The sequence below is a fragment of the Arachis ipaensis genome, chromosome B10, assembly GCF_059453495.1.
Source record: "Arachis ipaensis isolate K30076 ecotype BB chromosome B10, ASM5945349v1, whole genome shotgun sequence".
Classification (NCBI taxonomy): domain Eukaryota; kingdom Viridiplantae; phylum Streptophyta; class Magnoliopsida; order Fabales; family Fabaceae; genus Arachis; species Arachis ipaensis.
The window spans coordinates 147,052,035-147,067,571 of record NC_142435.1 but is presented as its reverse complement, the minus strand read 5'-3'; the positions used below and the strand labels follow the sequence as shown (position 1 = coordinate 147,067,571).

Here is a 15,537-nt window from a genome sequence, read left to right as displayed (position 1 = left end):
GTTTGGCATGACTTGGGTAGATTTATCTGTTCTTACTCCTGTTCCCGTTATTGATAATGAATATGCCGAAGCCTTTCGTAGACATTATAGGTTATGTTTAAGTCGGGAGGACAAGAAAAATTATGAAATTATGGTTGCTGACCCTGAAGAGAGGGTCTGCTTTCTCTGACTTGATAGGTCGGAACGTTATTTCATATATGTGTATGATTGTTACTTTACAAAATTAGGTGTTACCTTTCCTTTCTCTGATTTTGAGTCCAAGGTCCTTAAATTTTGCAATGTTGTCCCTGCTCAATTGCATCCCAATTCTTGGGGCTTCTTTAAATATACCAACTTTTTTGTCGGAAATTAGATGTCTGACCTTCTCTTAAGGTCTTCTTTTACCTTTTCTTCCTCACAAAACCCTTTAGCTCCAAAAAACAAAATTGGCTCTCTTTTCGTGCCATTCAGAGTAGGAAAGTTTTCACAATCTTTGATGAGTCATTCCATGACTTTAAAAATTATTTCTTTAAGATCCGAGTTGTAGAGAATGTCCCACCTTTTTCCTAAATGATAAGGATGAGTCCCTTTCCCTTTGAATTGGGAAGAAAATCCTGTGATAGTCAAGTATAACTCGGATGACTTAGACGAGGTTGAGAAGGGTATGGTAAGGGTGTTCCAAGAGTACTAGGGCCAAGCTCCATATCTAGATACAAAAAGGTATTTAGGAAATTCGAGCCAACATCAGTCTGAGTTAGGTAGTTTTTCTCTTCCTTTTATAGATCTAGTTTTGTAAAAATTATACTGATGATTAATTGTATCCCAACTTTGGTGTTGCAAAAAGAATGGTTTCCAAGTTGGTTGCCATGAAGACACTCCGGAGTTCGGACGGCTTCGCCGTCGAAGTCAGACTCAGGCGCCTCGGCCTCTCTGAAGGTTATTCCCGACCCGACTGCTCTTTCTTCTAGATTGGCCAAGCCAACATCCTGTCCTCCGCCTTCTACTATCGAACCGAATCCCAAAAAATGCAAGACTCCGGATTCGGGGAGTATATATGAGCACAATTTTGATGCCCTTGCTTGGAGTGAAAAGCACATCCTTCCACATAGTTTTATAAGTATGGATGATATTGTCATTAAAGCCACCTTTAGCTCCTTGCCCGAAGTGAGGTCCAGACAGCCAGCATTTGTGCAACTTTAACTAGGGAATTAGAGAAGACTCCCCTTAATGCTACTCAGAGCTCCTTGGCTACTTCGCAGGCTGAAGTTGTAAGACCTAGGATTTTTGAAAGTTAAATAATAAGTTATTTACGATTTAGTATATCTAATCAAGATTATTTTTTTAGAGATTTTTATATTATTTGAGTAATTTATTTTTATGATTTAAAATTTTGAAATTAAAAGATAAGGAGAATTTTATATGCCTTATTTGAGTATTTAGATTTTTAACCTTACTTTATGAATAAAATAAAATTAATTTAATTACCTTTAATTCTTGAATTACAATACTATTTGAAAAATAATTTACAAGTAGATGAATAAATGATATTTTTATATATATATATTTATTGTTGGAGTAAAATTGATTTTTATTACTATTTTACCCTATTTTTATTAGAAATTAAAAAACCATCCTTATACCTACCAAAAACCCTACACCTAACCTTCCCTCACCCAAATCAGAAAAAAAAAAAAAAAGAAAGAAACAAAGAAACAAAGAAAAGAAAGGGGGAATTAAAAACGGGGAAGAAAGGAAAGGGGAAGGAGGGAGAAAACGGTGCCGGTAGGCGTCACTGCCACCATCACTGCCATCGTTGTTGCAGAGGGAGAGAGAGGAAGCGCTGTCGTCATTGCAAAGAGAGAGGAGAGAGACAATGCCGCCATGATCGTCACTGCCCAGTCCAGTCACCGTTGGTGCTTGCCGTTGAAGGAGACGCCAATTTCACCGCTGTCCACACTTGTCATCGCCAGCTGTCGCCGAACTACATGCGCCATCATCAAGGTCTTCATCACCGTCAATGGAGGGCCGTCGCTAAGGAGCAGAACGCGATGGAGAAGGGAGCAGGAACTATCGCTGGAGCTTCCGTGACCATCACCGATGCTAATCGAGGTCGCCGGTGAGCCGTGTGTCACCGTTAGCTTTGTCTTTTCTGTTGTGACATGTTGAGAGGGAGACAACTCGCGCAGAGAGAGAGAAACATGATGGAGCTGCACTGAGCCGCTGCCGTCGTGGTTGTCGCGCCTCTAGCCACCAGAAAACCATTGATGGAGCCTCTATCTTCTTCTTGGTAAGCATTTTCATTTCGAAACCTTTGAAATCAGCATTCTGTTATAATCTGTTAGAAATTCTGAGATGTTGGTAAAGTAGGGTCGAGTTTCGGTGATTGCATGTTGCGGTTTAAGTTGTTGATGTTGTTGCGAGAGTAAGACGGAGCAGTAAAGTTTGAGTTTTAGGGGAGGTGCTGTCGAAATTTTTATAAATTTGGATTAAACTGAATAATAAGAAAAATGAAATTGATTGTTGACTCCCTAAAGTCTAGAGACTTTGCCATGGAGTTTAATTTAATAAATCTTAATTCAAGGTATTTTAATTGGAAAATGAATAATAAGATTGACTCATTTGGCTTGGGTTGTTTTAGGAAAAGATTTAGGCTTTGGGTCCTTGAGGAAAAGCTTTGAAATTCTTTAGTGGTTTTCAAAAAGTAATTGAAGTTAAAATTTTAAACTTGAAATGGTTATTGAAGTTAGTTTGAGTTTTTTGGTTAAAAAAAAATGAGGGTTTAACTTGTTTTTCCAAAAAATGATTTTGGAAATAGGCTATTTCTGAATATGTTAAGTTCTTGATATGCTGTTAGTGAATTGAGTTTTGAAATGGAAACTGGATCTATTTTTCTAAATACAAGGGACTTGTCTTGAAGTTTTATTTGGAGAATTTTGATGAACGAATCATGTTTTGAGTTTGATTTCCTATTAAATGAATTATGTTTTGAATTTAGTTTGATAAAGAAAAGAGATTTGAACATGATGAACAAGAATGGTTGTTAAATCCCGCTTGCATGTTGAAAAGTGTGACAGGACACGTATTCCCTCTAATGGTGACAGGACACATATTTCCTCTAATGGTGACAGGGCACATAATTTCTCTAATGGTGATAGGACACGTAATTCCTCTAATGGTGACAGGACACATAATACCTCTAATGGTGATAAGGCACTTTACCTCTAATGGTCAGCTAATGTGTTGAGATTTTAGTGCACAACAAAGAGACAATGTCCAGATTAGCTACCAGACATGTCTGATTTGGCTGTATAACCGATAGGTGAGCTCATCGGCCATAGAACAGACATACATCATGTTGCATTTGTTTGATTTGTTTAGACGTGCTTAAGTGTTTTGGTTTGCGTATCTGATGAATTATGTTTAACTGTTAATTGTGATACTTGCTGTAATTGTTCTTTAAATGTGCTTATGATTGATTTCTGTTTTGAGTATTTAGTGGTGGATTGATGATAGCAGTGATGGGTTTTGTTGGGCCAGAGGCCATGAATTGACTGTGTTTGGGCCGGAAGCCATGATTAGTTAGATCGGTGGTAAGTTTTAGTTGAAATGGCTTCTTAGTAAGCGTTTGAAATGTATGGAATATTATTTTGCGTGAAATTTTTATAAGAAAAATATGAGTTTTAGATTTGGATAATGAACTGATGATCACTGCGATTGAAGATAGTTTTATTTAAACTATCTTCTTATGACAATTCTTAAAAATCCTCTACTGAGAACCAGCGAGGACGATGTTCTCACCCCTACAGACTTCTCTTTTCAGGACAGACGAAGAAGCTTGTAGAGTTTTTGCTAAGTTCTTAGATATGCTGTTTTTGTTTGTATACATATGTTATATATTTCCCTTGCCTTTATTATTATATTCTTGTAAGAGGAATATGAATGGTGATTATATGATATGTATGTATATAATAATTATAAGTTACTTGTATAAGAAGTTTTGTATATATGTATATGCTTGTTTGTTTTCAAGAAAAAAAATATTTCTAGTTTCTCAAAGAAAATAGCGATACGGTTTCGAGTCAAAGGCTCCTATTTTATTATTAAGTATATGAAGTCGTCATAATACTTCTCGCTATCAGAGTGGCGCAGCTGGAAGCGTGACATTCTGATAGTAAGGGTGTTACAAAAGTGGCCTCCTTGAGGGAGTCTATGAAGGAGTTAGAGGATGATGTGGGGATTAATGCCGATCTAAAATTTCTCAATAGAATTTTGTTGCAAGCATAGTCTAGACCAATAATTAACTCTCAATCAAAGTTTAAAAAGTTGTCACAATACAAACCAAAATAATGGGAGTGTTAATACCGGATCGTTCTCCGTTGGAATTGCAATCAAGTGCTCAATTATTGGCTATGAGAAAATTGGAGGTTTTGGTTGAAATAAGCAAGAAATGTAAATGAGCATGCAAGGAATTAAACTAAAGGCAACTAAAGCAAGGGAAAGACAAATCCAAATACTAAAAAGAGTCTTGGTAAGGGTTGAGAATTAAGGTTTCCTATCCTAGTCATTGACCACAAACATGGCCATTATGAAGAGTTAGTCCCACTTAGTCAACCTCTATACATTGAGAAAAGTCAAATAGGCATAATTAATTTTAATCCACAAGTCCTAGCCAACTCACTAATTAACTTAGTGAAAGAATAGTGTTAGTGGAAACTAAATCAACTAATAATCCTAAATTACCAATCAATATTGGACATCAATGACTCAAGATCACCGAAGTCTTCAATCCTAAGCCAAGAGTGTGAAAAACTACATTAAAACTAAAAAAGGTATTTTATCAAACACATGGTAGGCATAAAAGAAAAGCATCATAAATTGCATAAATTAATAAAAGCTATAACTACTAAACTCAAGAAAACAATGAAGATAACTCAAGTAAGCATCAATAACATGAAAAACATCAAAATTGCATTAATAGAAAACCAAGATTCAACATGAGTTCATATACTAAAATAGCATAAAACAAGAAAATAACAATAAAATCTAAAAGAATTAAGAGGATAGAACAAGTAAATATAAAGAAAACTAAACTAAAACAAAATTAAAACCTAAATCTAAGAAGAAATTAAACTAAAAAACCCTAAATTTTAGAGAGAAGTTGGAGCTTCTTTCTCTAGAATTGTCCTAAAACATAATAAAAACCTAAACTATGAGTACTTGGTTCATTTTCCTTTAATCCTTGGTTCAATAACATCAGAAATGAGTTGGATTAGGCCCAAAATGGGCTAGAAATCGCGGATCATGTGCTGCATTAAATGAGGTACGCACTCAGACGTGTGCATACGCACAAAATGGTGAGTGTGCATGCACAACTCAATGTCCACCATAAATATCTACATATTATTATGAAGTCCCGGATGTTAGCTTTCTAATGCCACTAGAACCGCCTCATTTAGACCTCTGTAGCTCAAGTTATGATCAATTCAGTACAAAGAGGTTAGGATGGACAGCTTTGCAAATTCTTCATTTCTTGAATTCTTCCACTTTGCATACTTTTCTTCCACTTTTTCAAGCCATCCTTGCCTTCAAAACCTTAAATCACTCAAACAAACATATCAAGACATCGAATGGGAGAAAAGTGAATTGAAATTGGAAATTTTAAGCATAAAAAACATGTTTTTCACAGTTAAGCATAATTAGGAAAAAATTCACAAAAACATGCAATTTCAAGGAATAAATGCAAGGTAAGTTGATAAAATCCACTCTTTTCAAGCAAAAAATTATCATTAAATATGGATTCATCAGAGGAAGAGAGAGAGTTTCTGCTCTCCGACCTTGGTAAAGCTCGGGCTAAATCAAGCAGGGAAAGGCCGCTTTAGCCATGTCGGAAGGGTTGAAGAAGAAAGCCAAGGATAGTTACACTAAGGTCTTTGGAGAAAAACTCGATTTAGTAGATGAGGTCACTAAAGCCCGAGACAAATATGCGGAGCTTGAGGAGACTGTAGCCGAAGGTATGGACAAGATGGTTGCAAATCTGAAGGCTCAGTTCAGAGTTGTTGCTCCTGAGACAGACCTCTCCCTCATCAGCCTGGATAATATAGTGGTGGATGGGAAGATCGTTCCTGCTCCAGATGATAAGGAGGATACTCCTATGCTTAATACAAAGACCTTAGGTGGTGAGCCCCTTCCTTCTCCAACTCGCCCAATTCCCGCAGTGCTAGTGTCTGAATACGTTCTGACTTCCTTCGCTCAACCCGAAGATGTTATTACTGGCGAACAGCTTCATCCTCTATAAGTTTCTAATTTTGGATGGCCTGAATTGTGGGTCTTTTATGAACACTTTAACTTTTGTAATAGTTAATTTTTGAACAACTTTTATTTTAATATTTTGTTAAAAATAATTTGTTAAAAACCTTCATCCACTATTTTAATAATGGTTTTTTGGGATAAATGACTGTGTCGTTTGAAACATATTTCTTTAGTCGGTACAGCTGTTTAGTTGAACACAAATTTTTATTTTTGCAACAACTTTTGATGCTATTTTTTGCTAAGTTAGAAAAGACATCGGTGAAGTAGATCGGTCCTTTCTGGACCTTTCGTAAATATTATTTTCCCTTAGATGTTAGAGTTCCGACTTCGAGTAATCGTACTTTTACCAAGTTACTTTTACATTTTGTTTTCAGTGTAACATACTTTGAGGTTGGTCCACGAACTGCTTACGTAACTTCTTACACTAATTTGTACCTCGTCGCTTCATCTAGCCAACCATGTAGGTCGGGCAATAATTTTCACGATTTTTCGAGCTTGAATTAATAATGCATTTGAAATGGCAAAGCTGGTAGAAAAAAAAGTACTTAATTTGTAATAAGAGAAAAAGGATTTACATGAATTTGTTTGCTACTAAGGAATTTTTTTTATAACCCTTAGCCCTCGCTGTAATAGCTCGTTGAAACCCCCTTTAGGAAAAACCCTTTACGGAAAAAAAATGATGAAGTCGAAAAAAAGAGTACACCAGGGAGCAAGGTACGCTTTTCTAACTGTAATACCTCTTTAGGTTACACACGTGCCACGACCTCGGGAGCTCGTTCCCCTTTAAGTCAGACACCTTATAGTAACCTTTCCCTAAAACTTTGACAACCTTGTAGGGTCCCTTCCAATTGGCAGTCAGCTTCCCTTCGCCCGACCTCTAAACTTTGATATCATTTTGGATCAGTATAAGGTTATTTGTGGTGAAGCTTTGCTTAATGACTTTCTGGTTGTACCTTAGGACTATCCTTTGTTTCAGTGCTTCTTCTTTTATCTGAGCTTGTTGTCGAACTTCTGGTAGGAGGTCAAGTTCTTCTTTTTGTGCTCGAACGTTGATCACCTCATCATAGAATCTAACTCTTGGAGATTTCTCAGCAATTTCTACATGAATCATGGCTTCTACGCCATAAGGAAATCGAAAAAGTGATTCCCTTATTGTTGAGTGAGGAGTTGTCCGATATGCCCATAAGACTAGAGGAAGCTCTTCTGCCCATGCTCCCTTTGCATCTTGTATTCGGAATTTTAGCCCGGCCAATATTTCCTTATTTGCAGCTTTAACTTATCCATTGGCCTGAGAGTATTCTACCGATGTGAATTGGTGCTTGATCTTAAGGCTGGCCACTGAGTTCCTACAGGTTGTATAGTGAACTGAGTTCCATTGTATGTGGTGATAGAGTATGAGACTCCAAACCTTGTGACAATGTTCTTATAAAGAAATTTTTTACTTCGTTGAGCTGTCATGGTCGCTAATGGTTCCGCTTAATCCACTTAGTAAAATAATCAATACCTACTATGAAATACTTTACTTGTCTTGGAGCTTGTGAAAATGGACCGAGGAGGTCGAGGCCCCATTTTGCGAATGGCCAAGGTGAGGTGATGCTGATAAGCTCCTCTAAAGATGCTACATGAAAGTTGGCATACTTCTAACAAGGTGGTCATTTTTTAACAAACTCGGCCGCTTTCCTTTGCAAAGTCGGCCAAAAGAAGCCGGCTCAGATCACTTTCTTAGCTAGTGATCGTGCTCCTAAGTGATTTTCACATATGTCATTATGAACTTCTTCCAAGACCTCTTTAGTGTTAGAGGTCGGGACACACTTCAATAGAGGTGTAGATACTCCTCTTTTGTAGAGAACATTGTGGACCACGGTATAGTTTTGTAATTCCCTTATGAGCCTTCTTGCATCCTTTTCATATTCCCCGATGATATCAAATTTAAAATATTCGATTATGGGAGTCATCCACCCTAGGCTTTGGTTGGATATGGTCATTGTATCTAACTTATCTTCTCCCTTTGATAATGATGGTGTGTGGAGAGTTTCATAGATCAGGCTTCTATTGTTGCCCCCTGGCTTGGAGCTGGCTAACTTAGAGAGGGCATTTGTTCGGGCATTGGATTCCTAAGCTATACGTCAGACCTCCTTTTTCGAGAACTGTGCTAATTGTTCTTGTGCTTCTTTGAGGTACTTCTTCATGCTGGATCTTTAGCTTGATAAGTGCCATTAGTGGTGCAGAATTTATAACCCACAAACTAATCGGCAAGTGCACTAGGTCGTACCAAGTAGTACCTCAAGTGAATGAGGGTCGATCCCACGAGGATTGATGGATCAAGCAACAATGATTGATTGATTGGCTTAGTCAGACAAACAGAAAAGAGTGTTGAGAGTTCAAATACATCAAGCAGTAATTCAGAGAATCAGAAAGGCAAGCAGTAAACAAGTTGTGAAGTATATATGGAGAAACAGTTAAGGTTTCAGAGATATCTATCTTCTTGATTGACTTTTCTTACTAACTATTTTAATCATGCAAGATTCAATTCATGGCAAACTATATGTGACTAAACCTTAATTCCTTAGACCTTTTTAGTCTCCTCTAACTTTCATCAACTGCCAATTCCTTGGTTACTTAATTCTAATTAGAGGGTGAAGTTCAATTTTAGTTTATGTGCCACAAAAATCCTAATTACCCAAATATAAGAGGATTACATGTCACGTATCCCGTTAAGTCCAGATAATTAGAAATTTAGGAGAAATTATTTTCAAGCTATTGTTTAAGTAAAGAGCTTTTCCAAATTATACAAGAACTCAATTAGAACAAGGGTCATACTTCCATTCCACCCAAATTCATAAGATAAAGAACGAAAACAATTCTTGAAATTGAAATCAATACATGAATTAAAATAGAAAAATAATAATATCAATCCATACAATAGAAAGAGCTCCTAACCTTAATAGTGGAGGTTTAGCTGCTCATGGTTTAGAGAGAAAACTAGGATTTTTAAAAACTGTAAAGTGCGAAATGAGGAAGAAGAGAAGAGAAGAGATTTGATTAGCCCGAAGGACTGATTCTTTTCCCTTTTATATCTAATCCTAATTAATGTAAAAATATATTTCCTAAAACTAACTAATATCTTTTCCTATTTTAAAATAAAATAAATTTTAATTAAAATTAATTAAATATATCTCCTGCAAACCCTTGGATGAATAGGGGACCACCTGATTTGCAAAGGTTGGCACCAAACTTGGAGAATCCAAGTTTGGCGCCGTTGAGGCTGTGTGGAGTCCTTGAAGTCTTCCTTTGTTGGCGCCAAACTTGAGGTATCTCAAGTTTGGCTTCAGCAAGCCAGTATGCATTCTCCAAATTCCTTTAGTTGGCGCCAAACTTAAGGTTTCTCAAGTTTTGCTTCAACATGTCCGTGTGCTTCATGGAGAATGGTGAGTGTGTGGCGCCAAACTTGGAGAATCCCAAGTTTGGCGCCGTTGAGGCCGAATGAAATGAAGAAAAAGGATATACTATTATACATCGTTGGAAATCTCTAGAAGTTAGATTTCCAATACCACTGGAATCATGTCAATTGGATCTCTATAGCTCAAGTTATTCCTGTTTGAGTGCAAGGAAGCCGGGGTTGACAGCATCATTCGCTTTCTTCCTTTTCTGCTACAAAACTCCGTCAAATCCATCCGAATGCTACCTGAAATAAATAGAAATTGCAAAAAACTCAAAGTAGCATTCATAGTGGCTAAAAGTAATTAAATTTTGATTAAACTTAATAATTCAAATGCAAATTCACTAGGAAAAGATAGAAAAGATGCTCACGCAGTTAGCTTGGCAGGTGATCACTTGAGAATCACTAAACACTATCAATCTTTCTATCCCAAATTTTTTAGCTAGCTTCAAGCCAACAAGCAAGGCTTCATATTTTGCTTGATTATCAAAAGTAGGAAACTCAAGCCTTAATGATAGCTCTATCCGAGTTCCCTCTTTATTTTTCAAGATAACTCCAGCTCTACTTTCGGCTTTGTTAGACGATCTATCTACATACAAATTCCAAGTTGATGGATCTCTCTGGGCTTCATCAGTATATTCAGCCACAAAGTCTGCCAAATATTGGGATTTAATGGCTGTCTGAGTTTCATATCTTAAGTTGAACTCGGATATCTTAAGGTTGATAGCATCGTTCCTGTAATGTCTGTCTTCTGTAGAATATTCTTTATAGATTGATTAATTCGGACCTTAATAGTGTGGGTCTGGAAGTAAGGTCGGGGTCTTCTGGAAGTGATGATAAGGGCATATACAAAATTTTCTATCTTTTGATAGTTTAGTTCTGTCCCCTATAAGGCTTTTCTTATAAAGTAGACTCTTATCGGACCAAGGCTGAGGTTATATCATGACTTGCTATTGCTAGATAAAGGACAAGCTCCTCTCTTGGAACAGTCAGGTAAGGATTGGTGGTTGACTTAGGAATATTTTAAAGTTTTAGAAGGCTTGTTCACATTCCCGAGTCCATTCAAATTGGTTCCTTTTTTAAGGATTGAGAACAAGGGTAAAGACTTCAGGGCTGATCCTGCTAGGAACCTAGACAACGCAACCAACCTCCAATTTAATTGTTGGACTTCCTTGAGACAAGTCAGGCTTTTTATCTCCAATATTGCTGTACACTTATCTGGGTTAGCCTCAAAACCTCTTTCAGTGAGCATAAAGCCTAATAACTTTCCTACCTCTACTGCAAAGGTGCATTTTGAAGGATTTAACCTCATCCCATGCTTCCTTATTATGGAGAACACCTTAGATAGGTCAGTCAAAAGAGTGAGGTCATCTTGGATCATGACGAGCATATCGTTCACATATACCTCTATTAATTTTCCAAGGTGAGATGAAAACACCTTATTCATTAATCGTTGGTATATGGCTCCAACATTCTTCAGTTTGAAAGGCATTACTACATAACAATAGTTTGCTTTGGGAGTGATAAAAGAAGTCTTTTCCTGGTCTGGCTTATACATCCAGCTTATACTTCAACTAACTATTTTCTTTTTATATGTGCATAGCAACAATGCTTCTTTCTTCTCTTTATCTTTGATAAACAAGCAAGTCAAGTGGCTCTTATGTGTTTGATTGCTTTGGAAATTGATGTTATTTACTTTTACCTTGAATTTCATGCATGCTTCCATTCAGTTTTATATTTCTGTTCACTTCATATATATGCTGTTTTGTGATTTAGTTTTTTGCTTCTTGCCTGTTTATTATATATTCTTGCTTTCTGTGTCTTTATATCATGTTCAGATCCCCATTTCCTTCGTGTTTTTTTAGATGGATGACAGAAAGGGCAAGGATAAAGCCACAGGGTCCGAAAAGAGGAAACAGACTTCACAGTCCACTGAGACATTAGATGTTGCATTTTATGAGAGACGTATCAGTGGGAGAGATAGAGTTGATCAGAATACACCTCCCATTGACACGTATAAGTTTAGCAGCCTATATTCAGAGCAGAAGTTTGAAAGTTTCTAAAGAGGAACTTGCATGTCGAAAGGAAACTCCAAATCCCGGATGAGCTAAGCGTGTACATCGATGATAGGATTGCTCAACGGGGTTAGAGGTTCCTAGGTCGGGAACTTCCAACGGTGAATGCATTGTGGGTCTGGGAATTTTACGCAAACTACTACATTGGGGCCCTCGGTCCAGTTCACCTAAGAGGCAAGAATATTCTGATTACTGAAGAGGTCATTGAGCAGACCTTTCACTTTTTGCCTAGACCGAGTGGAAAAGATGCATATGAAGAGGCAGAAAGTGAAAGGAAGATGAAGACTTTTGACTGGGATAGAGTGTTGGCTGTGATTGCCAAACCTAGGAGTTTGTAGATATTTGGATCTGATAAGACGACTCCCTAGGGGATCTCTATTCGCTCTTTGACCGATGAGGCTCGTATTTGGCAGCAGATTCTGTCCAATTATGTGATGCCGAGCACCCATGAGACTAAGATTACTTCTGATATGACGATCATGGTCTGGTGTGTCCTGGAAGATAAACCATTGTACCTTCCAAGGCATATCATACGATATATGGGGTGGGCTCACTATATTGGCAACCTCGTCTTTCCATGCATGATTACTCAGCTAGCCACAGAGACTGAGGTTATCTGAATGGCCACAGATGAGAGTCCAATAGTCTCCCACCACAAAAGGGTAATTCCACATGGCGACTGGCCTGGACTTGAGCCTACACCTAGACGACGAGGCAGACAACAGCCAACACCTTCTATAGAGGCAGGACCTTCAGCCTCAGCTCCTTCAGCTTTAGCACCTTCAGACTCAATAGCACCACCATTATTCATACAGCCATTCTACCACCTGATCCACCGGTTGACCGAGGACATAGCTCATTCAGAGCGCCGCTCCAAATGTCGCTATGAGCACTTGAGAAGGATCATGATCTCCGGCGGCACTAACATCCCACCTGAGTCGGATACTCCATCAGAGAATTCTGATCATGAGGAGGCCCGGGACCCACCAGCTGATGGTGGAGGTGATGCTAGTGACGACTCCCTCCACTCCGCCTAATTCTGAGCACCGAGGACGGTGCTACCTTTTAAGTGTGGGGAGGTTGTCCGACTTCAGCAGTGTATTTTGGGTGACAATTTTCATTTTTGAACACTTTTAGTTTTGGTTTTTGTTATTATGCTTTTTAGTTACTTTTTACATATTTTATCATTTTGAAAACTTTTTACTTAATTTATTGCACTTTCTTAGTTTATTGCACCTTTTAACTTTACTTGTACATAACCTAGTATTATATTGTAGTGATGCATATTTTTACATTTTCTTTTAATTTTGACTTGTACATATACCTTTTAGCCTTTAGTTATGATTGTGATTTGGATGATGTGATAATTGCACCTAGTTGATTTCCTATACACTTGATGTTTTGGTTTGATTGAAATTAGGAAATGAATTTAGGATTTTTTACTTTTTCCATCTAATCACATCATATATACATATATAGAATAAGTGTTAGTCAATTTAATAAAATTTTCAAGAAACTTCCTTTTATATAGGGAATTGAAATTCAAATTGATTTGAGTTGAAATTCTTCATGGAAACTTGCAAGATTTATACATTGTGAAATATGGTTTTTGAGCAAAGAACACCTAACCTATGAGTTTTTTAGCCTAATTGTGTGGTTACATCATTTAACCACTTATTTTATTCTTGTGTGTTGCTCTTTTCTCTATGATTGTAATCTTTGGTTTGTTTAATTCTATATGTCCATTGTTTAATATATGTTTTTGTATTTATGTGATTGAGGCCATCACTTCATTATAGCTCACTTAACCCAAATAGCCTACCATTTTATTTACCATTGTTTACCACTTTGAGCCTATTAATTTCTCTTTTGTTCTTGATTAAGCACATCACTAGCTATAAGGAGAAAAACAATAATGTCCCTAATTTAAATCTTTGATTAGTTTAAGTTAATGAAATTGTGTAATTTTAAATGTGGGGAAATCTGGAAAACATTGGTAGATAAAATTGAGTGTTTTATTCTTGTTAAAAAATCTTGGAAATTTGGGTACATGTATTAGTATGAAAACCATATGCATTGGAGTTTTGGTGTGTATATATATATATTATGTTTTTGGTATAAAAAAAAGAATAAAAAAAAGAGAAAAAGAAAGCAATAAGAAGGGGACAAAATTCCCCAAAGAAAAGTAATAAGAATAATGCATATGGGATGTAAATTGAAAAGAATGCATGAGTGTGTGAAAAAAAGTGAAGAATGGGTAGTTAAGTTTGCAATTGAATTGTATGGGTTGTTATATGTGTTAGGTGAGAGTTTAAGTTCATCAAAGATTCAAATTTCAAGCTCACTTGACTATATGCATCCTTACCTTTACCTTAGCTCCATTACAACCTTGAAAAGTCCTCATGATATTTGCATATGTACATTAAATATTTGTTGATTGATTAGATGAAGAACAAATTTTAGAAAGCATGATTAGAAGAGGATTGAGTGGATTGACCCTAAACACTTGAGCGACTAGAGTGCATATACACATCCGGTGAGGGTTCAATTGCTCGATTCCTTACTTCCATATATGACCATGATCATCTTGCAAGTTTGTAAATTCTTTTGGATGACTCAATTCAATTGTGAATTTGGTTTGGTTATGATTGTTTTGGTCCTTGATTGTGTATATATGTTTTCTTGGAATTTGATTTATTTTGACTAAACTTATATATAGATAGATAGCTAGTGTTAACTAGAATAGTTGCATGCATTTAGATAGATTGCATTTAGGTAGTTTAGTTGCATTGCATAAATGTTGATACCCCTTTCTTGTATTTTTCTTGATGTTAATCATGAGGACATGTTTGGTTTAAGTGTGAGGAAGTTGATAAACCACAATTTTATGGTTTATTTTGTATTGAATTTGGTGGATTTCATCAACTTTTCTTACACTTATTCACTAAAATAGCATGGTTTTGTGAATTCTTCTTAAATTGTACTTAAGATTGAAAACATTCTTTTTAGGCCCTTAATTTGCTAATTTTAATTCACTTTAATTCTATTCGATATCTTGATGTGTTTGATGAAGTGATTTCAGGTTTACAAGACAAGTAAAGATTGAAGGAGTGAGGAGAAAGCATGCAAAAGTGAAGAATTCATGAAAAAATGAAGTTTGGAGTATTTTACAGCCATGCGTACGCACAATTGCAATTTTTATAGCCATGCATACGCACAAGAATTGATGTGTACACACGATTGTATTTTTTACAATCATGCGTACGCATTGTCAGGCATGCGTACACACGAATGCAATCATGTGACTCACTTAAGAAAAACATGGCTGGTAGTTTCTGGACCTTCTCAAGTCCAATTTAACTCATTTCTGAAGTATTTGAGGCCAAATTCAAGAAGGATCAAGAGGGGAGCAATTAGGTTTAGTTAGAATCATGTTTTAGGATGTATTCTAGAGAGAGAAGCTTTCTCTTTTCTCTAGAATTAGGATAGATTTAGGTTTTGATCTTGCTTTAATTTAGTTTTTCTTGCAATTTCTTGTTATTACATCTTTACTCTCTTAGTTCTATATGTTATTTCTTTTATTTGGTCACTTTTATGTTTATGAACTCTTGTTGATTTTGATTTCTATTAGTGCAGTTTGATATTTATTTGTTTATTGATGTTTAATTGAGTTGTTACTATTGTTATCTTGCATTTGGTAGCTTTAGATTTTGTTATTATTGCAATTTTACTATG

The 15,537-nt window shown here is 36.4% G+C and overlaps 1 pseudogene; it reads left to right on the top strand.

The window, feature by feature from the left end:
* The first annotated feature begins 11,592 nt into the window (after positions 1–11,592).
* LOC148582042 (uncharacterized) lies at positions 11,593–12,839 on the top strand (annotated as a pseudogene).
* Positions 12,840–15,537: the final 2,698 nt, after the last annotated feature.